Genomic DNA, 24,168 nt, shown 5'->3' with positions numbered 1-24,168 from the left:
TTGGTCCTTCTGGTGGACGCAACAGCATTCACAGCATCGACAATCCTCTGCCACATGGCTGTTTTTTCGGAAATGCTGGTCTGTCTGACCAATGTTCCAAAGAGGTGTGGCTCGACTCTGAGGATTTCGTCGCCAAGGACCTCCAACTCTTGGCTAGTGAACTTTGGATTCTTGTTAGTGGGCATGGTGAGGGGTGTGGGTGTGGATGGTTGTGGGGGGGGTGGGTGTGGATGGTTGTGGGTGTGTGGGTGTGGTTGTGCAGGTGTGTGTGAATGTGATGAGGGGGTGTTTGTGAAGGTGTGTGTGTGAAGGTGTGCAAGTGTAAGGTGTAGTAAAGGTTCAAGTATGGTGCTGTAGGTTGTCTGTGGGGTCTGGCAGCAGTGAGTCTGTTGCAAAGGCTCATGGTTTGTGTCTGTGGGCCCTTTTTATTGGTCCATTGGTGGGTGTGGCTGTGTTTGAACTTTGGGTGGGTGTGTTATAAGGAGTGGTTGGGTTTTGGGCCTCTGTTTGGGATTTTGGCAGTTGCAGGTCAGTGAATGTGTTGTATTTGTGCTTGTTGGACATGTTTTGTGGCTTTGTGCCATTCGAACAGTGTATTCTTGTGTTGTTGTGCTTTGTCCTGGTTGTGTACGTGCGTTTTTAGCGTGTGTACGGTGTGTACTTCGGCAATTTTGTTGTACAGTGCTGTCCTTGTGTCTGGCTTGGTACGACTCGTACATGCGCGAGGTTGGGTGAAGGTGCTGGTGTTGGGGCCTGGGGTGCGCTCCGTACTTAGAATGTTGGGGTGGGGGTACGCTCCATACATATGCGGGTGAGGGTACGGGTCGTACATACACGGTTGGGGTGGGGGTACGGTCCATACATACACGGTTGGGGTGGGGGTACGCTCCATTCATACGCGGGTGAGGGTACGGGTCGTACATACACGGTTGGGGTGGGGGTACGGGTCGTACATACGCGGGTGAGGGTATGGGTCGTACATACACGGTTGGGGTGGGGGTACGGTCCGTACATACACGGTTGGGGTGGGGGTACGCTCCATTCATACGCGGGTGAGGGTACGGGTCGTACATACACGGTTGGGGTGGGGGTACGGGTCGTACATACACGGTTGGGGTGGGGGTATGCTCCATACATACGCGGGTGAGGGTACGGGTCGTACATACACGGTTGGGGTGGGGGTACGGTCCGTACATACATGGTTGGGGTGGGGGTATGCTCCATACATACGCGGGTGAGGGTACGGGTCGTACATACACGGTTGGGGTGGGGGTACGGGTTGTACATACACGGTTGGGGTGGGGGTACGCTCCATACATACGCGGGTGAGGGTACGGGTCGTACATACACGGTTGGGGTGGGGGTACGCTCCATACATACGCGGGTGAGGGTACAGATCGTACATACACGATTGGGGTGGGGGTACTAGTCGTACATACACCGTTGGGGAGGGGGTACGCTCCATACGTACGCGGGTGAAGGTACGGGTCGTACATACACGGTTGGGGTGGGGGTACGCTCCATACATACGCGGGTGAGGGTACGGGCCGTACATACACTGTTGGGGTGGGGGTACGCTCCATACGTACACGGGTGAGGGTACGGGTCGTACATAAACGGTTGGGGTGGGGGCACGCTCCAAACATATGCGGGTGAGTGTACGGGTCGTACATACACAGTTGGGGTGGGGGTACGCTCCATGCATATGCGGGTGAGGGTACGGGTCGTACATACATGGTTGGGGTGGGGGTACGCTCCATACATACGCGGGTGAGGGTACGGGTCGTACATACACGGTTGGGGTGTGGGTACGGTCTGTACATACACGGTTAGGGTGGGGGTACGCTCCATACATACGCGGGTGAGGGTACGGGCCGTACATACACTGTTGGGGTGGGGGTACGCTCCATACATATGCGGGTGAGTGTACGGGTCGTACATACACGGTTGGGGTGGGGGTACGGGTCGTACATACACGGTTGGGGTGGGGGTACGCTCCATGCATACGCGGGTGAGGGTACGGGTCATACATACATTGTTGGGGTGGGGGTACGCTCCATACATACGCGGGTGGGGGTACGGTCCGTACATACACGGTTGGGGTGGGGGTACGCTCCATTCATACGCGGGTGAGGGTACGGGTCGTACATACACGGTTGGGGTGGGGGTACGGGTCGTACATACACGGTTGGGGTGGGGGTATGCTCCATACATATGCGGGTGAGGGTACGGGTCGTACATACACGGTTGGGGTGGGGGTACGGTCCGTACATACATGGTTGGGGTGGGGGTACGCTCCATACATACGCGGGTGTGGGTACGGGTCGTACATACACGGTTGGGGTGGGGGTACGGGTTGTACATACACGGTTGGGGTGGGGGTACGCTCCATACATACGCGGGTGAGGGTACGGGTCGTACATACACGGTTGGGGTGGGGGTACTAGTCGTACATACACCGTTGGGGAGGGGGTACGCTCCATACGTACGCGGGTGAGGGTACGGGTCGTACATACACGGTTGGGGTGGGGGTACGCTCCATACATACGCGGGTGAGGGTACGGGCCGTACATACACTGTTGGGGTGGGGGTACGCTCCATACGTACACGGGTGAGGGTACGGGTCGTACATAAACGGTTGGGGTGGGGGTACGCTCCAAACATACGCGGGTGAGTGTACGGGTCGTACATACACAGTTGGGGTGGGGGTACGCTCCATGCATACGCGGGTGAGGGTACGGGTCGTACATACATGGTTGGGGTGGGGGTACGCTCCATACATACGCGGGTGAGGGTACGGGTCGTACATACACGGTTGGGGTGTGGGTACGGTCTGTACATACACGGTTAGGGTGGGGGTACGCTCCATACATACGCGGGTGAGGGTACGGGCCGTACATACACTGTTGGGGTGGGGGTACGCTCCATACATACGCGGGTGAGGGTACGGGTCGTACATACACGGTTGGGGTGGGGGTACGGTCCGTACATACACGGTTGGGGTGGGGGTACGCTCCATACATACGCGGGTGGGGGTACGGGCCATACATACACTGTTGGGGTGGGGGTACGCTCCATACGTACGCGGGTGAGGGTACGGGTCGTACATACACGGTTGGGGTGGGGGTACGCTCCATACATACGCGGGTGGGGGTACGGGCCGTACGTACGAGGGTGTACATACACGGGTGGGGGTACGTCTCATACATACACGGGTGTACATACACGGGTGTACATTCACGGGTGGGGGTGCGTCTCGTACATACACGGGTGTACATACATGGGTGGGGATTCGACTCGTACATAGGAGGGCTGGGGGGAGTGTTGGGCGCGTGTGCGGGCACATGTCTCCATGGTTGCTATGGGAGTTCGGTGCGGACGGTGTTTTTTCCATCCGGTTGTAACATCGGACGCACGGGATGGATCGTACTAGCGCGGTCGGACTTCACTTTTCACATTTGTACGGTAAATCGTCCGATGATGTGTCGGACACATTTTCCGACCCGAGGACGTGTGGGGAATAATTCCCAATGCGATTCGTATGGTCTTTTTCCCATGCTAATCGTAGTTGGCAGTTTGTACGGCACTTGTACGATTCGTACGGTAAAAAGACCGGATACGAGTCGTACGGGGAATTTTTTTACAGGATCGTAATCGGCACCTTGGTGTGCAGCTTAGTGGAACCACATTACCTTATTAGGCCACCTACGTATTACAGCCTTGACCCCTCTGTGGTTTGACATTTCTTTCAACGCGGCATGGCTGAAGAACGTCATTCTCATAGCAATATACATTGTTTTTGATTTACCTATTCCTTTTGTTATTAGTAACTCCATTTGGACTCTTGCTCAATCAGCCACCATGTTTGATTAATCCTCAGGCTGCATTTCAAACTCACCACAGTCTTCTACTTTTTGTGACTGTTCTTAATTATTAGTCGCATGACTATGTGTGGGTCTTCAACCAACCTTGGTTTGACGAAGAATTTATTTAGAATCGATCTTTAGCCTTGAGAAAGTCTGAATACTGATTAGTACGGACAAAACACGTGTTGGCTACTTTATACGCTGGAAATTATTCTGAAAATAAATTAAAGGAACATTTTCTACAGAAATCTCATGGACTACCCATTATGTCCTGTACATTATTGGATTTCCTTTCATAATTTCAAGATTGTTTGGATTGACTTACCGAATTTGGATCAACATATGTCCACAATATTGTTTCTTCTCTTGGGCCAACTTTAACTGATGATGGGTGTGCTGTATTAGCTTATTCTTTGGTTGTGAAGTTGCATGTTGTTCTAGACGTGCTAATAGCACCCTTGGGTGGTGAGTGCCTGAAGCTAGCCAAGCACCCCGCTGTACTTACAGCAACTTGTTTATTATTCACGCCATTGACTGTTAGTCTGCATAACATTTTTTTAGTTTGATGTGCGTTTTTTCCCTTTCAGGGAACGCTACTACCCTTTTCTGTGATTATTGAGCTCTTGTTCGACTAGTGGCTTCAGGTGGAAAGGCACAGGTCAATGGCAGAGGGCTATGGGTTTGACTGATTTGTCTATTTGTAACTTTACTGGCGGGGCCTTCAGACATCCTAGGCAGCTGACAGCTCGGGGAATAGGCTTAGTAATTTATTGACTTGATAGGCTTTTACATTCCATGCTAATGATATGAGCCCTAGGTCTTCTGCGGTGTGGCCCTCTAACAGGGTGTCGGCCTCTTTGGCAACAATGTGGAATGTTGTCATGAATTCTTGGTCGTTCAATCGCACGCTTACTGTCGTGCTTCCTTTGAGGGGTAGAGGGGACTGGCTCCCATATGTGAATATTTTGGTATTTGACAGGGATAATCTGGGCTTCGGCTGGAGGCATCTGTATTGCTGAACGCCCATCACATTCACTAATGCCCTAGTATCGATGAGAGTGACTTCTGATCTGGCGATTTCCACTATGCATGTGAGTTGCAGCCTTCAGTGTCTTTCCAGGTTGCTTGTGAACGAGATGAAGAAGACTTTTGGCTGCTCCCTGGGGTTTGGGTTCATTCAGGGACAGCTGTCACACTTCTTTAGGAGGGGTTTGTCTCCATCTGGCGCCTCTTCCTCTTTGCCCTCCTCGGCACACCATTGCAAACTGATTGATCTTGCTACAGATTGAGCAGATGCATCATCCTTGAGCAGGGCAGTCGTCTAGGGGATGTTAGTCGAAACCATAATACTTGCAGAGAGACCCTGTCAGTGGGGAAGCAGGCATCCTGGGCTTGTTTGTCTTCCCTCTTGTATACACAGCGTCCGCTCGCTCCACTGTCACGTTGGGGGTCTTTTCTGGTGTCTGGGTTATAGCAATGTCCATCTTCATGTCTCTCGCAGCAGACAGATCATGGGATCTAGCCATGATGAGGATGTTGTTAAGGCTAATGTTTGGTTGTATTAGGATAAGGTATTTGAGTGTCTTGATTCAGTATCCTTGGATTATTTGTGCCCTTATTTATTAGGCTGGTTGTCTGTGTGCATCCGCTGGCTAGTTTGCACAGGTGTGCATAGAAAGTGTCAATGGACTCCCCTTCTCGTTGGTGCGCCTGGCCGAGTCTGAAGCGCTTGAAGTCCGGGTTTAAATGTGGATCAAAATGCGTGTTGAGGGTTCTCACTGTTGCATCGTAGTCATTAATGCGCCAGTGCTGGGAAGGTGCTTAAATAACGTATGCATTTAGTCTCCTGTATAATGGAGTAGTAGGGAGTGCTTAACAGCCCCATCATTCTCTTGGTGCCAATGAAATAGTTGTCAGCCTCCCTACCCATGTTTTCCAGTGGAGTGAGTCTGGGTCGACTAGCTCACTGAAGGTTTGCAGTACACCTACTAGCATGTGCTATTGGGGAATCTGTCTTTGTTGTTGCCCTTCTGGGGGCACTACAAATGCCTCATCAGCCATGGCTGGGAGGTGCTTTGTGTAGAACTCTCAGCTTCTTTGAGCATAAACAGGGCTTGGTGGTACTCACTTGCTTCCTTGGGCGTTGAAGACTCCTGGGACATGGTACATGCATTGGGGTCAAGGTCCTTGGCTCAAAGTATTTTGTGCAGTGTTGCACTCCTTTTCTCCTTTATCAGGCAGCTTCTGTGCGGTTGCTAGCTGTGTGCGTCTTCTTACATTTGTTATTTTTTTTTTTTTAGTTTGGTTGAAGGCACTGTATTGCCTTGAACTCTATAACTCTGTTGTTCCTTGTTAGTGTTTGGTTATATTGTGGCAGATCGATGTGCTTGTTTCACTGTTGATCTTTATTTTTGTTTACCTGTTTGATTAAGGCAGGCTAATGTGCCCGCCGTAGGAAAGTTGCACGCTCCACTTCTGGTGAGCACGGTACAGTCCAGAGTCACCTGGCAGGCAAGGCATGTGGCACGACTGCGTGCAGAAGGTTTCGTCGGGCGTGACGGGAGGGTGGTGCCAGCACTGCTGGTGATCGCTGTCAGTGGAAGTCACCACGCGACGAGGTGCACTGCCCTCATCGCACCGATAGACAGCGGCCTATTCAGCAGCACTGGGCAACAAAGCGAGTAGCTTAGTGCAGCAGCCGTGTGTGAGTAGGGACGGGCCCACGGAGGCAATGACACTCAGGTGTGGCATGATCCTGCAGGATGCTGCAGGAATGTTCTTACTAGGATCGGAAGGGGCATACATGGTAAGTATTCATCACCGATGTGGCAGGGTGCCTTCGCCTCACACTGCTATATTAGATACGCCTGCTGACACCAATGAAACATACATTCACACTGAGTAACGCACGTGCGGAAGACCACGTGCAGTCTACAACCCCTTTATTGTCTAGCCTCTGGCCACACCTGACCCAAGAATGTACAGCGAAGGGGCATATCATCAAGGGATTTATCGCCTATTTAGTGTCACTTTTTGGCGATAAATCGGCTATAATTTTATCACCCTATCAACAATACGTCGCTAACCCCCTTTAGCGCTAGTTTTCCGGTGATAGCAACCGGAACATTTATCGCCTTGCACGTCAGCGATGTTCAATGCCAATGATATGCAAAGTAGGCATTCCTAACTGAAACTTCATGAAAAAAGTTGCTAACACAGCTTCGCACTATTATCAATGATATCGCTGACCCGCTTAGCTACAAAAATAGTCACGCTAACTCCCGTTATCTCCAGTTATTAAAACCTGATAAAACCTGACTTACACTGAAGATAAGTGGGTGTATATAAGGGAGACTAGGCCAGAGCTACCTCAGAATTGCCACAGAAGCCATGGAGGTAGTAATCATGCAGAATGGAGTCCCACCAAGGCAACAACAACAACCACCGCCAATGCCACCCTCCCCAAGACCACCACCACCGATGCAGCGACGAAGAAGACAGCGGGCACTGCGCAGATGTGTCTGTCTAGCAGACTTAACACCAGAGGAAGTTATAGCCCACCACAAGCTCAAAAGGACATCCATCCAGCATATCCTGACCCTGATTGCTCACAGGCTGACGCCACCAACACAGCGGAGAACCGACATCCCTCCGCAGACAAAACTGCTCGCTGTGCTGCACTTTTTGGCCTCTGGGACAATTCAACCAACAACAGCCAGATTTGGTGGAGTATCACAGGCAGCCTTCTCAACCTTCCTCCCCACTGTCTTGGATGGCATACTTAGCCTGATTCTCCAGCACCTTCACTTCCCCAACACTGTGCAGGAGCAGATTGCCATCAAGCAAGGATTCTATGCCATTGTTGTCTTCCCGCAGGTGGTGGGTGCAATTGACTGCACACATGTATCATTTGTGCCCCCTGCAGACAGCGCACACATATACTGCAACAGGAAGCACACCTATTCAATGAATGTGCAGGCAAAAGTGGACCACCGCGGACTGTTCACAAAAGTCATTGCCAAATTTCCAGGGAGTGTGCATGATGCATTCATCTTCCGAAACTGCATCATAAACCAGCGCTTCCAGAATCGCACATATGGAAATTCATTGCTTATCGGTAAGTACCAACTGAACACACCACATGCCCAAAATACACAATCATGTTAACCCATCAAGAGGGGGGATGTAAATACGTTGCCTAGGTACTGATAAGGGGAGGGGGGGGCGCAAAAGGCATGGGCACATCACTTCGTGTCACATGCTGATGTATTGTGTACGAGGATGAGGTCCACAGGCTCCACTGTGTAGAGTAACCCCCAGCTTCTGAACGTCCGGTGTGTGGTCGTATTGTCGAGGAATATGATAATGTTGCTGTCCTTGTTGCTGGTGACCTATTAGAGTTGATCCAATGTCGCATAAGTACTCACACGTCAAATCAGTGTGTTAAGTCAGAGGTTTGTTGTGACCAAGGTTGAAACAATGCACGTTGAATGTAGGAGTTGCATTGTGGGGCAAATGTGCATGCGTAGGCCGAAACATTTGTCATGAAATCACCATCTAGCGCCATTGGTGTTGACTGCAGTGTTGCGGGTGCTGCTGTTGATGGTGGTGTGTAGCATCTCCTCTCTGACTCAGCTACACATATTTCTCATTGTCCCATCTGTGATATGGTGTGTTTTGTGGTTGCCCGATGAGTAAGTGGATGTGTATTTGGTCACTACTTGTGTGTTGAAATAGATGTGTCAAATGCAAATCTATTACAAATGCCAAGAAGGGTGCAAAGGTGAGCCCTGCCATGTGTTCAGTGTGGTGAAGTGTGTGGACAGTCTGATCTTGTCAAATAATCCACATAGTGTAATTGATTTTGAGAAGTTGTGTTATGTGAGTTTGATGCTCTGCTCGTGACAGATGACGCAGTCCAGGAAGTTTACGTTGTGTCATATGATGTTGTTGATGGTGTGTGCAAACCGTCACTGTCCTCAGTGGGCCCTGCAGGTGAGGTGGCTGCTGTCTGTTGCTTTGTTTTAGCTCTGGACATACAATTGCATGGTTTGTGTGGTGTCACAGGTCTTCCGTCAGCATAAGACGCATATCTGAATGTGAGCTGTGTCAGGCGCGGCCTATATCATTTGAACATTCACATGGCGTTGACTGCGAGGAGTGTGGATCAGTGCCATCGCTAGATGGTAGGAGAGCCAGGGTGCCTGTTGGTGTTTTTTTGTGCAGGTCTCATTCATATTTTGTACAGGTGTATTGACACTGATGCAACCGTGCAGCACACACTAGCAAAATGGCTGTTTGGAGGATCAACACTGAGGCAATGTACTCAGTATTGATGCCACTAAATAGCCAGAAGCAACACATGTCTAACCTAAGTCTAAAAATAGCAAAAATAACAATACACAAAACTGTCAACACTGCCAACATAGCATGCCTAATGAATCATGGACCCATCTCCCTATTACATGTCACAGGTGATCAAGGATATGCTCTCTGCCCGTGGATGATGACACCCATACGAAACCCCACCACCCAGGCACAGAGGCAGTACAATGCTGCACTTAGACGCACACGTTGTATTGTGGAGCGCACATTTGGCGTGCTGAAGTCACGTTTCCGTTGCTTGGATATCACAGGTGGCAAACTGCTGCACAGCCCAGAAATGGTAAATAAAATCACACTAGCATGTTGTGTTTTGCACAACATTTGTGTGCGCACAAATGCCCCCTGGATCCAAGTGCCTGCAGCACCGGACGATGAGCAGAATGATGAGGAAGATCAGCGAGGTGGACCCCACCCCACAGCCACTGCAGCAGGAATTGCCCGAAGGGACAGAATAATAAACAATTACTTTCCGTGAGCACATCATATTGTGAATGTCAAAAATAAAGATAGGTCTGTGGAAAATTACCACAAAATCTGTTTGTGACAATAAACAAATTCAACACACATACCTGTCTGCAAGTTACTCTACTGCATAAGTAGATCACTATGAAATGTTACCTTCGTACAATAATTGCAAGTAAGATCCCAAAAGTAAAATCATGGTGCGTATGTCTCCTCATTACAGAGATGCCATAGTGTGTCAATCGTGCACAACTTGACTTTACAAGGAGTAAAATGTGGCCCCCAATTCATCAATTGTTGTGTCAAATTGTATGTAAATCATAATTTACAGGGTGTACTTGTTATGAACACTTGAAATGCAGGGGTTTGTAAGTGGTAAATAATGAATTTGAATGTTTATTCGGTGTTAAATTTCACTGTTAAGGTTGTGAAAAGGGGGCCAAATCTGAAAATTGAGTGCAGAATGGGGGTCAAATCTGAAAAGTGGGTGTGGAATGGGGGTCAAATCTGAATTCTGGGTGTGAAATTGGGGGTCCAATCGGAAAAATGGGTCAGAAATTGTGGCCAAATCTGAAAAGTGGGTGTGATATTGGGGGTCAAATCGGAAAATAGGTCTGAAATTGTGGCCAAATCTGAAAAGTGGGTGTGAAATGGGGGTCTAAGCTGAAAACTGGTTGTGAAATTGGGGGTCAAATCAGAAAAATGGGTCAGTAATTGTGGCCAAATCTGAAAAGTGGGTGTGAAATGGGGGTCAAATCTGAAAACTAGGTGTGAAATGGGGGTCAATTCTGAAAAAATATCTCTGCATGCATCCAAGACTTTGAATGAGCCACCAGCAGAGCTCACATGCACACCATCCCTGAACACCATCATGAAGACCGTCAAGACTTGTCTCTACGTCGAACAAATCTGCTCATCGGCAGTATGACTCAACAGACAAGACGAACTATCTGACCACCTCCCTCCACCCTGTGGAGGACAAAGTCACCGAGAGACTCATAAACACCCAACTGACTGCCTTCATTGAAGAGAACTCCATCATGGACTACTCCCAGTCTGGGTTTGGCAGCAAGCACAGCACCAAGAACACACACCTTGCCGCCAAGGATGACATACGCATGCCACTTGACCTGGGTCACATTGCGGCCCACATCCTACTACACCTCTACGCAGCCTTCAACACCGTCTCACACCGCACCCCATACGCCACACTCCGCGACCCGGGGATACGAGGAACTGCCCTCTCCTGGATCCACTCCTTCCTCTCCGCAATAACCCAAAAGATCAGACCCCCCTCCATCTCCGAACCCACAGAGACCAACTGCGGAGTACCCCAGGGACCGTCACTAAGATCCACGCTTCTCAATATCTACATGGCCACCCTCACCGCTATTGTCAGCCAGCACGGTCTTAGCATATCATCCCACACAGAGGACACACAGTTCATCCTCTCCCACACGAAGAAAGCCAAAGACACAAAACCCTGCGCCCAGGAACGAATGTCGGAACTTGCTGATTGGATGAAAAACATCTGCCTAAAGCTCAACTCAGAGAAGAATGACCTCCTCATCCTCAGGCCATCCGCATCCGCATGGGACAACCCCTGGTGGATCTCTGCCCTTGTGAGCCTGCCCTCAGTGACAGACCACACACGCAACGTCTGCATCATCCTCGACTCCCCCATCATCATGACCTGCGAGATCAACTCCATTGCCTGCAACAGCTACAACTGCCTACTGTTCCAACGCAATACATTCCAATGGGTAACCCCAGAATGCATACAAAATGTCAACAACGCACTCATCACTAGCTGACTGGACTACGGCAACGCCCTCAACGCAGGGATCAACAAAACGCCACTACACAAGCTCGAAAACATACAGAAGGCTGCTGACAGACCTGTCCTCAAAACCCCACATAACAAACACATTAGCCAACACATACAAAACCTCCACTGGCTCACCGTCAAGAATAAAGTAACCATCAAACTACTCACACACGCCTACAAATCACTCCACATCATCAGACACAAAGACATCCACGAGGGAGTCACCCCATCATCCCCAAGAGGAACTGCTGCTCCGCCAACCTTGCCCTCGCAGACTCCCTGGATCCGCAAATCCAGAGCGGGAGGAAGAGCTTTCACCTACATCGCTGGCAAAGCCATGAACGAGATGACAGTCAACATCAAACGCTCCACCACCATGCACGCTTAAAGGCGGAACAACAAGGCATGGCTATTTGACTGAGACGGAGCTGCACTCTCACTCCCCCACAGCGACTTGTGAGCCTCACGGGTGAGTAGCGCACATCATGCCCACACTTATTGTCTGATTGATCTGCGCATATACTCATCACCTACAGACCACCACAGGTGAGTAGTGCCCTTACAATTCACATAATTTTTTTGAAATAATGTTTGTGAAAATTGCTATTGAGGTGATGATGATTCATGTCACATGCAATTTAGGCTGTCAACTGTCCTGAAATATAAAATGTAGGCTGTCTTCATTGTGCAAAACAATCCTTTCATTGTATTATTATGCTTTGATTTGAAATTTGCTCTGACTGTCCATCTGTGTATGAAACTTGTCTTTACGTAAAATCTTCACGCCCACGCAATGTTTTTATCATCCGCGCAATGGAAAAAACATCGCTGTACAATACTATATCAGCATTGGGACATTTGCGGCCTATTTGCGTGCAGATTTTTATCGCATTCAACAAAACGGGCTGCATACACATCACAGTATCAGACTAAGGACATTTGCGGCCTATTTGCGTGCAAATTTTTATCGCATTCCAAAAAACAGCCCACAAACACACAGGAAGTGATGTATGCATGCTTCCTGTCGAACAGGGGAGTGGTCTTCACTTTCACTTTTGAGCACATTGCTGGTGACTGTTCTGAGTGAAGGAGGTGTCTGGTGGTTTGTGGTGTTGGCCTGAGATTTAGAGAGTGTTGCTGTGTCCTGTGTCCTGTCATAAGTGTCTGTTAAATCAGTTTTTATTGTTTTAAATTGTTTAACTGTCTACTATCCTCAGTCTTGTTGTGTTTGTGTAGGGGTATTTAATTTCAGTTTTTTTAGAGGGTTATTATTTGTTAGGCTTGAGTGGTTACTGGGGTGCAGAGAGATGCCGGCTGTGGGCAGGTCAGGAAGGATGACTGAGGGGGCATTGGGGGGCTTCCTTTGGATGATCCGATATTACCTGCCATTGATGTTGGAGAGGGGAGGACGCATCCTGCAAGGGTACAATGTGTCAGTGCGGAAGCTGCGGTAGGAGCGTGTCCGTGCGCAGATGCTCCGGGGCTTTGGAGTGGACCGGACCGTGCGCCAGTGGAATCACCGTTGGCAGGACATGCTGGCACGTGAGGCTGACCTCCTCGATTTCACAGGAGTAATGCCTGGCCTACAGGGTGGTAAGTACAAAGCCTATTTTTGTCCATGACTAATGTTACGTACATAAATAAGTGACGTGTGTGACAAGAAGGTATGATGTCATAATGCTGTCTCAACACTGTGAGACTGTAACAACGTGGTCAAGACAATGCAATTCACCAAAAACACTTGTGCATGATGCACGGGACTTTGGATTTGTATGACTTAGTCTTCCCACAACAGTGTGTGCAACAGTAGGGAAGGTGTATGATTAGTCAATCCTAATATCCCTTATTGCAGAGCGCCATCCAGTGCAAGTTGTACTGACGAGTTGCGTTGTAATGACAGCATAGAAAAAGTTTTGCGCTGTAAAGACCACATTGAAACGGAGGTCTCCTGTGTGACCCATCCAAAAATCACATGCTTATTGTGAGCGTCTACTCAGCAGTAAGGGTCGCAAGGCGCGGGGGGGCTTTGCATGTTGAAGTACATCAAGGAGGATGTCTGTCGAAGAGATATGTTCAGAGGTTATCATTGCTGATGGTGAGCAATGTTGTCTGTCAGAGGTGGAGCGGAATGTCGTTACAAGCTAGGTCTGCGAGGTAGGAAAAGGAGCAGACTCACGATCCGGTCTCTCTGGTGTGGGGGAACACGGCGTAGGATAGATGGTCTGATCGTAGGGTCCTTTGGTGTGTGTGGAAAGTGAGGCGGACGTTAAGGTATGCTGGCCCAGTGTTGAGGAGGGCTGTGTGAGCGTGGGTGAACATCTTGAAGGTGTCTCTAGATCCGATGTGGAGACAGTGGAGTGTGCACAGGTGGTGGGAGATGTGTCAGTGTCCTGGCAGTGTGAGGATCAGTCCTGCGGTGGCATTTGGGATGTCTTGTAGCTTGCGGATGTGGTTTGTGTTAATTCCGGCATGGAGATTGGTGCTGTAGTTGGGTGAGCTGTTGCCCAGGGCATGAGTGACTGTCTATGTGTGTTTGAGTGGGATTCATTTGATGATCTAAAATAGGAGGCAGAGGGTGTGGATGCAGGAGGAGGAGATGGGGTAGATCTCGCGGTTCATTTTGATATTTGAGTCCATGATGATTCACAGGTTGCGTGCGTTGTTCGTGGGGGTGTCTGGGTTTCCAAGTGCATGGGATCACCAGGTGTAAATCCATGCGTCGCTGTTTTGGAGCATGTCGGGAACTGATGTTTTGTTGTTTTTTAGTTGTAGGCAGATGTTTGCCATCCATTTTGCGAGGGCTTCCATGCCTTCTCAATAGTTGTGTACGGCGGAGTTGTGTAATTTGGATGTGAAGAGGAGGAGTTGTTTGTCGTCTGCGCATGATACAATGTTGAGTCCATAGGTTATGACGATTGTGGCAGGCGGAGCCATGTAGATGTTGAAGAGCGTAGGGCTGAGGGCGGATCCCTGGTGGACTCCACAGGTGGCTGTTGTAGGGTCTGAGAGGAAAGGGGGTAGTCTGATCCACAGTGTTCGTCCGTAGAGGAAGGAGCAGATCCAGTTGAGGGCCTTGTCTTGGATCCCTGCATCGTGGAGTCTGCGTATTAGTGTGTGTTGAGAGACAGTGTTGAACGCCACAGAGAGGTCAAGTATGATGAGGGCAGCAGTGTTTCCTTTGTCCAGTAGGGTGCGGATGTCATCCCATGCGGCGAGGATGGCGGTTCATAGACTGTGGTTTTACATGATGCTGTATTGTGAGGAGTCGAGGATGTTGTGCTGTCTGATGAAGGTTGCAAGTTGGCTGTTGATGGCTTTCTCAATGAGTTTTGCTGGGATAGGAAGCAGGGAGATGGCTCTGTAGTTTGGGATGTTTGTGAGGTCTGCCTAGGGTTCCATCATGAGTGGCTTGATCTCGGCATGTTTCCAGTCGTTGGGCAACAATGCATATGCCAGAGAGCATTTGATGGTGTGGCAGAGTATGGGTGCAATGTATTTTGCAGACAAGTTGAAAATGTGGGTGCGGCAGGGGTCCGTGCGGCACCCGGAGTGTATTGACTTAATTGCCTTCAGTGTGGCTTCATTGGTGATGGGTGTCCAGTTGTTGATCGCTGGTTTCTGGTTGGTGGAGGTGGTTGGTGAGGGTTCAGTGTGTTGGTTGTCTTCGTCAGAGTTGTCGTACATGCTCATGGTTTAGTGTTTGAAAAAATGCTTAGTTTGTCGCAGATGTCTTGTGAGGGAGGGATGTCGGTGAACTCGCTGGTGTGTCAGGCCAACTCCATGGATGATGTAGAATATTCCTTTGATGTTGTGTGCATGAGTGGAGATCCTGGCAACATTGTTTTTCTAATGTTTGTCATGATGAGTTGGTGTTGGCCGTTGGTGGCGGGTCGGAAGTTGTAGTGGTCTTCTGTTGCATGTTGTTCCTCCATGCCTTTTTTATGCGGCGGCAAGTGCGTCTGGACTTGCAAAATTTGTTTTAAAACCATCTTGCTTCTGGGGGTGGGGGGGTTGTACAGTTTCTTCTGGGGGGCTATGGTGTTGTCGCTGTTGGAGATGCATCTGTGCATGTTTCGTGATGCATTGTTGTGGTTCTAGTCTTCCACAATGGTTGGGGTGGAGTTGCTGAGTGATGAGTTTGGATGTTGAGCAGTGATTCTGGTGCAGTTTGTGGGAGTAGGTGCTGGTTCCTGTGGATGGTGACTGTCTTGAGGGTGAAGTGGACACATCGATGGTCAGTCAATGGAATTTTAGTGGCATGGCTGAAGCTGATTGAGTTTCCTGTTGTGAAGAGTGGTGCAAGGGTGGGTCCTGATGAGTGCGTGGGGTCATTCACGATCTGGCAGAGTACAATGTTGTGTCGGTTGTCCAGGAGGAATGTTGTGCTGGGGTACAGTTGTTTATCGATGTGGAAGTTGCGGCTCCCCAGCAGGTTGTAGTTGGTGGATGCAATGGCATGCGGGGAGATGATGTTGGTGATGGAGTTGGCAAGAGGCCCGCGGGGGCAGCATCGGTGGCCGAAAAAGTGCGTGAAAGGAGGAAAAGAAGCTTCAAAGGACAAAAAGAGTGAGTAGCAGAAGGCCTGAAATTGAAGACCAATAGTTAATGGATGAGGGTGAAAAGAAGTGATCTAACAATTTTTAATGATTGAAAAATGGAGCGGTAAGCGGGAGACAGAGGTCCACTGGAACACCAGGGATGAGGAGCAGGTGAACCTGCGGATGGAGGAGGGCCTCAAGCACTCACACTTTTCTCCCTTCCCACATGTTAATGTTTACATGTAATGTGGTGTTAGTGATGTTTTGTCTATTTTAGGTAGAGTAGTTTTAGCATAGGCATTGTTAGTTGTAGATTTTGACTCTTTTTTGTTATAGAATTTGATAGTATTTGGGTGTAAGTTCATTTTGCTTTGGGTGGGAGGTTGATGTCCGAATTCTTTTGGTGTGTTTGTGATTAGTTAGGGTAGAGAGTTTAGGAAATTAAAATATTTGTAGTTAGTTTAGATTTAGTGGTAGTATTAGGGATTTGTGGTAGTGTAGGGAATTCTAACATTTCAGTTGTCAATTAAATCTTGTTATTTTTGATTTCTGCTTGCACTGATGTCAGGTACGATGCTGGGTGTGGGGCTTGCTCCATTGTATGCAACTCATACCATCACTGGACTAATCCTTGTATGTGTAACTATGGTCGTGACCTGTTACTTAGCAGGATGGATTGTGTCCGGATACCTTAGATGTGAGCACAGTGAACTTGCATGGCTGACAGATTTGCAAGTATAGTTTACGGCCAAGTCTAGGGACAGTTTATTGTGACGTCCAACATCTTAAGTGTGATGCACAGAGTTTTACTGCACATTGTTGCACATTTACAACTCAACGTAGGTACATAGCATTGTGAGTCTATCAAAGTTGCTACAGTTAGCCATCATGGAAATGTATGTATGACCCAGCTACCACATATAGCGTCAAAAAAATGCATATCAGATGCTCCAGGCTCTGAGTCCATCTCCATTGCACAGAACTTGGCACACTTGATGCGTGGTGCCAGTGCATCAGCTTGCTTTGCCTTACATGTTCCTGTGCATGGACAACCAATCTGCTTTACATGCATGATGTAGGTCAAATGTGTGTCAATTGGTAACGTCACATGGCACAACAGTGTTTGTGATTCACATGAGTAATGTGGGACTGAGTTATGACTTTGGAATTGAGGTCATTCACAGATGTCATTTAGGATTTGCACTGTTAGGTATACTGACTTACCTTCTACTATCTTCCTTTTGTGACACCCTTAATAAGTTAAGTTATGCTTAAGTCACTGATGACGTTTTGTTGCAGGCACACTGTTCTGCTGTACACAAGTGGTAACATGTTGCATTGCTCCCTGTACCAACAGTGTCATAGCCACTCATCCCAGCTGTTACTTTTGGCATTGGCTCATAGTGATGACACACTTGAAATGTTGCCACTGAAACAGACTATATGCTAAGTGCAACACATTGGCCAATATGCTCACAGTGGGAACAGCATGAGAGGGCTCTGAATTTGTTTGGCATTGTTTGTGCACAGGTAGGGGCTGACTGACGCTTTGCACTTTGGCTACAGTCACTATTGTAGACTCAACTACAGTGTGGCTGACTTTGTAGTTCCATATATGTATGTTAGACATGTGCCCTTAGGTCTCCACATCAATGAGAATCTGGTGTGCAACATCTAGGGATGTGATATGCAAAGCGCAACGTCACAACAATCTTTGTCCACCACATCCAGTGTAAGTAGATATGCCAGGAGATTATGGTTTGCTATCTTTCAGGGTGGCACTACTTGTGTCCTGCAACAGACTTGTACATGTTATCACACATGCATATTTCCTCAATGGACGTGGGTCAAAGTTGGTACATTGCTAGATTGTGCTATCTGATCATTGTGGACACAGCATTTTAGCCCGTGTAATCTCGTTTTACCCCCTGTGCCCCTTCTTCACTGTCTGTCTTCTGTTTTTTCTTCTATACCTTCGTTGCCAGTGTAATTTTGTTTTGCCCACTGTGCCCCTTCTTCTTGATTTGGTAGTATTGCTCCTTTTCCATTTTTAGTCTGTATTGTGTCTGGCATTTATCCGCCCGTCTTCGCCATCACTTCCCGCAGCAGCATCCCCTGCGGCCACGCCTCCCCGCACAGCCATTCGTCCTGCTGCCCCTCCCAGCTGCTCCTCCCTCCCACTTCCCCTTCTTATGGCGGCCGCTGCGTATCCACGCCACTGGCACGCCAAAGGCGCACATAAGGCAAGCTCATCTGTGCCTGGACCGCGCACAGCGCCAGAACGCCTGACCCCCGCAAATGCCATGGCACCCGACGCCACTATGATGCCAGCACCCGCCACTCACTCAACATCGGACGATCACACACCTATCTTCTGGCCGCACCGAAACACACACAAGGACCCTTCTCATGCCGGAACTGCAGCTCCACCAGCATCCGATCCGCAAATCTACCCACCGGGAAAGAACCCAACTACCTCAGATGCATTCTTCCCAACACACGCTCTGCCCGCAAACACACAGTTGAACTCTGGGACCTACTCGACTCAACATCCCCAGACGTTGCCTTCCTGACGGAGACCTGGCTGAACCCCTCCTCGGCACACAACATCACCATAGCCATCCTGGACGGCTACAAGATCACCCGCAGGGACCGCACCAACGGAGTAGGAGGAGGAATTGTCATCGCCCACAGGAACACTCTCAGAGTCTCGAACAACATTGACGCCGAACACCTGCACTTCACAATCCACACCGATCCCAACACCACCCTCAGAGGAATGATCGTCTACCGACCCGACCAGACCCTGACCACAGTTCTGCAACTCCATCGCCTACTTCGTCAGTACACACGCCCTCGCCTCCACAGACTACATCCATCTCGAGGACCTGGACTTCCACCTCGGGAACAACAACAACACCAACTCCACTTCCCTGATTGACAGCCTCGGACTCAGACAACTCATCACAACACCCACCCACTCTGCTGGCAACACGCTTGACCACATCTTCTCCGCAAGCTCCCACGTCTCCTTCAATCACACCACTGAACTCCACTGGACCGACCATCTATGCATCCACTTCACCTTCCGGAACCCCACCACGCACCACCGCACCCAACAGATCTCCCGCCACTGCTGGAGCAAAGTCACCAAAGACCAGCTAACCACCACCACCCTCGCCCGTAGCCCACCGACCGACCACACCGACCCCGACACCACTGCCTGCAACCTAAGACAATGGCTCAACAACTGCGCCAACACACTCTCCCCGATCATGAAACCCTCAAACAGACACACCAGCAAGATAGCCATCTGGTTCACTGACAACCTCCAGGTCTCCATGCAAACCTGCCGACAGCTAGAGAAGAAATGGCACCGTGAAGAGACACCGGACAGCTACGCAGCCCACAAGAACGCCACCCGCAGACACCATCACCTCATCAGATCCACCAAAGGGCCTCCTTCAAAGACCGCCTAGGCAACAACGCACACAACAGCAACGAGCTCTTCAACATCGTGAAGGAATTCTCCAACACCAATGACATCCCACCTTTGCAAGACCTGTGCGACTCCCTTGCCACCTTCTTCCATCGCAAGATCGCAGGCATCCACGACAGCTTCAAAGTCATGGTCGGACCAACAACCACTGAGACCTCCATCCCCACGGACACCATCCGCACTGACCCCCTGTTTTCCTGGACCAACATAAACGAGGCCGTCACCATCAAAATCATGAACACCATCCACTCCGGATCTCCGTCAGACCCATGCCCACACCATATCTTCTACAAAGCCAGCACCACCATTGCACCCCATCTCTGGAAATCCATCAACATCTCCTTCGAGACAGCAACCTTTCCGGAGAGCTGGAAGCACGCCGAGATCAATGCCTTACTCCGAAAACCCAAGGATGACCCCAAGGACCTCAAGAACTTCCGGCCCATCTCCCTGCTCCCGTTCCGGGAGTAAGTCATCGAGAAGACCATCAACAGACAACTGACCCGCTACCTCGAGAAGAACAGCATCCTGAACCCGTCCCAGTCCAGTTTCCGCAGCAACTACAGCACTAAAACTGCCCTCATCGCCGCCACCGATGACATCATGGAGAAACAGCGGCCCTGATCCTCCTGGACCTGTCAGCCGCCTTCGACACTGTCTGCCACCGCACCCTACGCACACGCCTCCATGACGCGGAGATCCGAGACAAGGCTCTGGACTGAACCACCTCATTCCTCTCTGGCAGAACCCAGAGCATCCACCTCCCCCTTTCTGCTCCGAATCCACCGAAATCATGTGCGGCGTACCCCAGAGCTCATGCCTCAGCCCGACATTGTTCAACATCTACATATCACCGCTCGCCCACGTTGCCTGACTGCACGACTTCAACATCATCTCCTACGCCGACAACACCCAGCTGATCCTCTCCCTCACCAAGGACCCCTCACCGCCACAACCAACCTCCATGAAGGAATGAAAGCCGTCGCAGAGTGGATGAAGAACAGCCAATTGAAGCTAAACTCGGACAAGACGGAAGTCCTCATCCTCAGCTCCACCCCCTCGGCCTGGGTCAACTCCTGGTGGGCGAACGCACTGGGAACAGCTCCAACACCCACCAACCACTCTCACAACCTGTGGTTCATCCTCGACTCTACTCTCTCCATGACAATGCAGGTCAACGCCATCTGGTCCTCCGGCTTCAACACCCTCTTCATGCTCCGCAAGATCTACAGGTGGATCCCCACCGAAACAAGGAGAACGGTCACCCAGGCCCTCGTCAGCAGCAGGTTGGACTACGAAAACGCGCTCTACGCAGGAGCCTCGGACAAACTCCTGAAACGACTTGAACGCATTCAAAACGCCTCTGCATGCCTGATCCTCGACATCCCTCACCACAGCCACATCACACCCCACCTGAGAGACCTGCACTGGCTCCCCGTCAACAAGAGGATCACCTTCAAGCTCTTCACCCACACACACAAGGCACTCCACAACACCGGTCCAGCATGCCTCAACCAACGACTAAGCTTCTACACCCTGAACCTGCCAGCTCCACTCCGCCAACCTCGCCCTCGCCACAGTCCCCCGCATCCGAAGAGCGACCTCCGGTGGTAGATCGTTCTCCCACCTGACCGCCCAGACCTGGAACACTCTCCCCATCCTCCTACGGCAGACCCAGGACCTGCTAACCTTCAGAAGACTCCTCAAGATCTGGCTGTTCAAGCAGTAGCAGCATCTCCCCCCCCTCCCCCCCCAGCGCCTTGAGACACTCACGGGTAAGTAGTGTGCTTTACTAATGTGCTGATTGATTAATTTATTGATTGATTTTGCACATACACGGTCATCTCACTGCCTATCCGTGTCAGGTAACACATGTACATTGATTGTATTTCCCTTGGTGGACCTTCTTGTGGATTCACAGCCTATTACTTATTGACTTAGTTAAATACTTCATTGGTCATGTAAACACGCATCTGAGTGAATTCAAAAAATGTATTTACAGTACAAGGGGTAGACTGGGCCAGTACTAGCCCATACAACCCAACATTGGATGGATGCCCGTTAGAGTGGCAGACAGAGTCCATTGGGAGTGACAGAGCCAAGGGAAGAGGTGGAGTTTGCAGTGCCATTTTCAAGAAAAAGAAGAATTGTGGAAGTCCATGTGTGGGTCCAAGGTGAGTGTTGGGGGACGTTGGAAGACAGTGGAAGAGGAAGATCAGTGGAATGATGGTAAGAAAAATACAAAGGTGAGACAGGCCTTTAGACGTCAATGTTTGCTGTACTTTCGCCTTACCAGTATGGCACATTCAGCCTCATCTTCGTCCTCTGATGTGTCATGTGTCTCACATGTGGGTGGTGGTGCAGCACTATGAGGCACAGACACATCAGGGTGCAGAGCTGAGGATGTGGATGCACAAGCAGCAGCAACTATTGGCGCCAGACCGTGGGGCAGCACTGATGTGAGGTCCTGGTAATCCCAGCAACATTGCGCTGGTGTTCAGCCGTGGCAGCCATCTGTTCTTCTGCCCTCCGCTCCCTGCTCTCCATTATCCGTGCAAGTTGTGACAATTCTGCACAGACACTACTGGAGCCACCCTGCTGGGACAGTGTGTCAACTCTCTGTATCATGACTCCAGCAATGTCATCCAGGGAGCGTTGGATAGCATTGAGGGTGATGTGGATGTCTGCCATCCTCTGCATGTCGTCCTGGATGTGACTCAGACACCCATGTAAGTCGTCCATTTTGGCTGCCAGGCTCTCCAACACCACCCGCACCTGGTCACGTGTTTCTCACTGGACCTCAAGCACACAGCGGGGAAAGGCCTGATATGGGTCATCAAGGTCCTGTGAGGCAGCTGTGGTAGAAGGTGCTTGCTGCTGGGTTGTTTGTGCAGGGTGTGGGCTTGGCACAATGCGGCTGGATGGCCCTGCTCCTTAAGGTGGTGTGTCAAGGGAGTCCCGGATCCATTGAAATTCATCCTCATTGATGGTGGAGCATTCATACAAGTCATCGTTGAGGAGAGGGTCGTTCTGCTGTCCAGGAGGTGTTGTCTCTCCCTCTGCAATTTGTATGGGAGATACAGTTTAACAGTGTGTTACATGTATGAGCATGCATTATTTGTCTTTACAAGCAGACTGCGGGAGACTGTACATTCTGACTTTTTTGTACAAGATGCATAGTATTTTCTGGATGGTGATTTTTTCAAGGACATCATGGATGTGAGGGTGTACTTGTAAATTGAAATATCACAATTTACCTATGTGAGAAATGTGTCTTGACAGTGTCTACACACAAACGCTACCTGTTGTGTCCTCTGTTGTGTTGTGTGACTAATGCAGTCCGTAACACCTAGTAGGCAATGTTGATCTACTCAGATTTGTATGTGTGTACTGCATTGTGTGATAGTGGCACCTGCTGCTTTTGTTTAGCTGCCCCTTGTCCCTTCCATGAAATGAGCCTTTGACTTCTGTGAATGTACAATGCTGACATGTGGAAAGCTGTGGGGATTATATGTCTTGGTCAGAGTTGTGACACTTGTGCATAGTAGGTCATCAAGTGTATTGCTCACATCAGGGGTTGTGTGTACAGAAGGTTGTGTCAGAGTGTGACCTGCTCCTTTAAGGATGTGTTCCACACTCCGCCACATCAGTGAGGTGTCCTGCACCATGTAAATATGTTTGTCCTGCAGGCATGCTATTCATCATGCCCTGTCACTTGCCTTGTCAGTGTGGCTCACAGACCTGCAGCTTTGCAGGGTCTTGCACATGTGCATGTGTTTTGTGTACGATTAGTTATGTGTGAGGAGGGCCCACTTTTGGCACATTGGCAATGAGGGCCTACTTGCTTTTTCAACGGAGCTGCACTATGTAGGACACATGTGCCTCTATGTAGCTTTGGCTACTTGTGATTTGTCTTGTGTGCATTGCGTCTGTCATGTCTAATCTTGCATGTATTGCTTACTGCACTTCTGTGGGATTACCCTTTCTGAGTATGGTGCAGCATGTATTACAATTTTTGTTGCTGTCTAAGCAGACAGTGTCCACACCCATTACCCGCTACTTTGGGCCCACATGTGGAGTGTGTGTGGCAGTGGTGGAATGTTTTGTGCCAGTCGGTGACCTTCTGTACTCTGCAGGAGCGATTTGATTTCAGAGGGGGGGACATCCTACTCCATGCAGCGATCACTGCGGCTATTTGTGCGCATTGGAAAGAGAGCCAAGCGGAACCTAAGGTTTCTTTAGGGTGCCAATACATAATGACAGCAGAGGGGAAGTTTAAGGCAGTCACATGCCTGTACAAGCGCATGACTCATGAGAAACTGCCCCCTTTGGACATACTTAGGCAAAAATGGGCTTGGGCTGAAATTGTAGAGTGAGCGTGGAAGAGCACCAGGAACGCCCGCTTTCAATTGCTTCATTTTTATGTTTTACATCGCGCTTACCTCCCACCGGCGAAAATCAAAGCATATTTCAACACTGACTCGACGAATGCCCAAGGTGTTGGGGAGAGGGGGCAAACGTCCCCCACATGATTTGGGGGTGCCCGCTTGTGGCTAGTTATTGGACCGGAGTAATGGCACTATTGAAGGT

General features: G+C 49.8%; 1 long non-coding RNA gene across 1 annotated transcript in view; it reads left to right on the top strand.

Annotated features, from left to right (window-relative positions):
- Positions 1 to 24,168, top strand: part of LOC146870615 (uncharacterized) — a 466,635-nt gene that overhangs the window by 278,504 nt on the left and 163,963 nt on the right. The window lies entirely within an intron of this gene.

Source organism: Triturus cristatus, chromosome 1_1 (assembly GCF_964204655.1).
Source record: "Triturus cristatus chromosome 1_1, aTriCri1.1, whole genome shotgun sequence".
Lineage (NCBI taxonomy): Eukaryota > Metazoa > Chordata > Amphibia > Caudata > Salamandridae > Triturus > Triturus cristatus.
The sequence above is the reverse complement of the archived record's forward strand: the minus strand, read 5'-3'. Positions and strand labels throughout refer to the sequence as shown.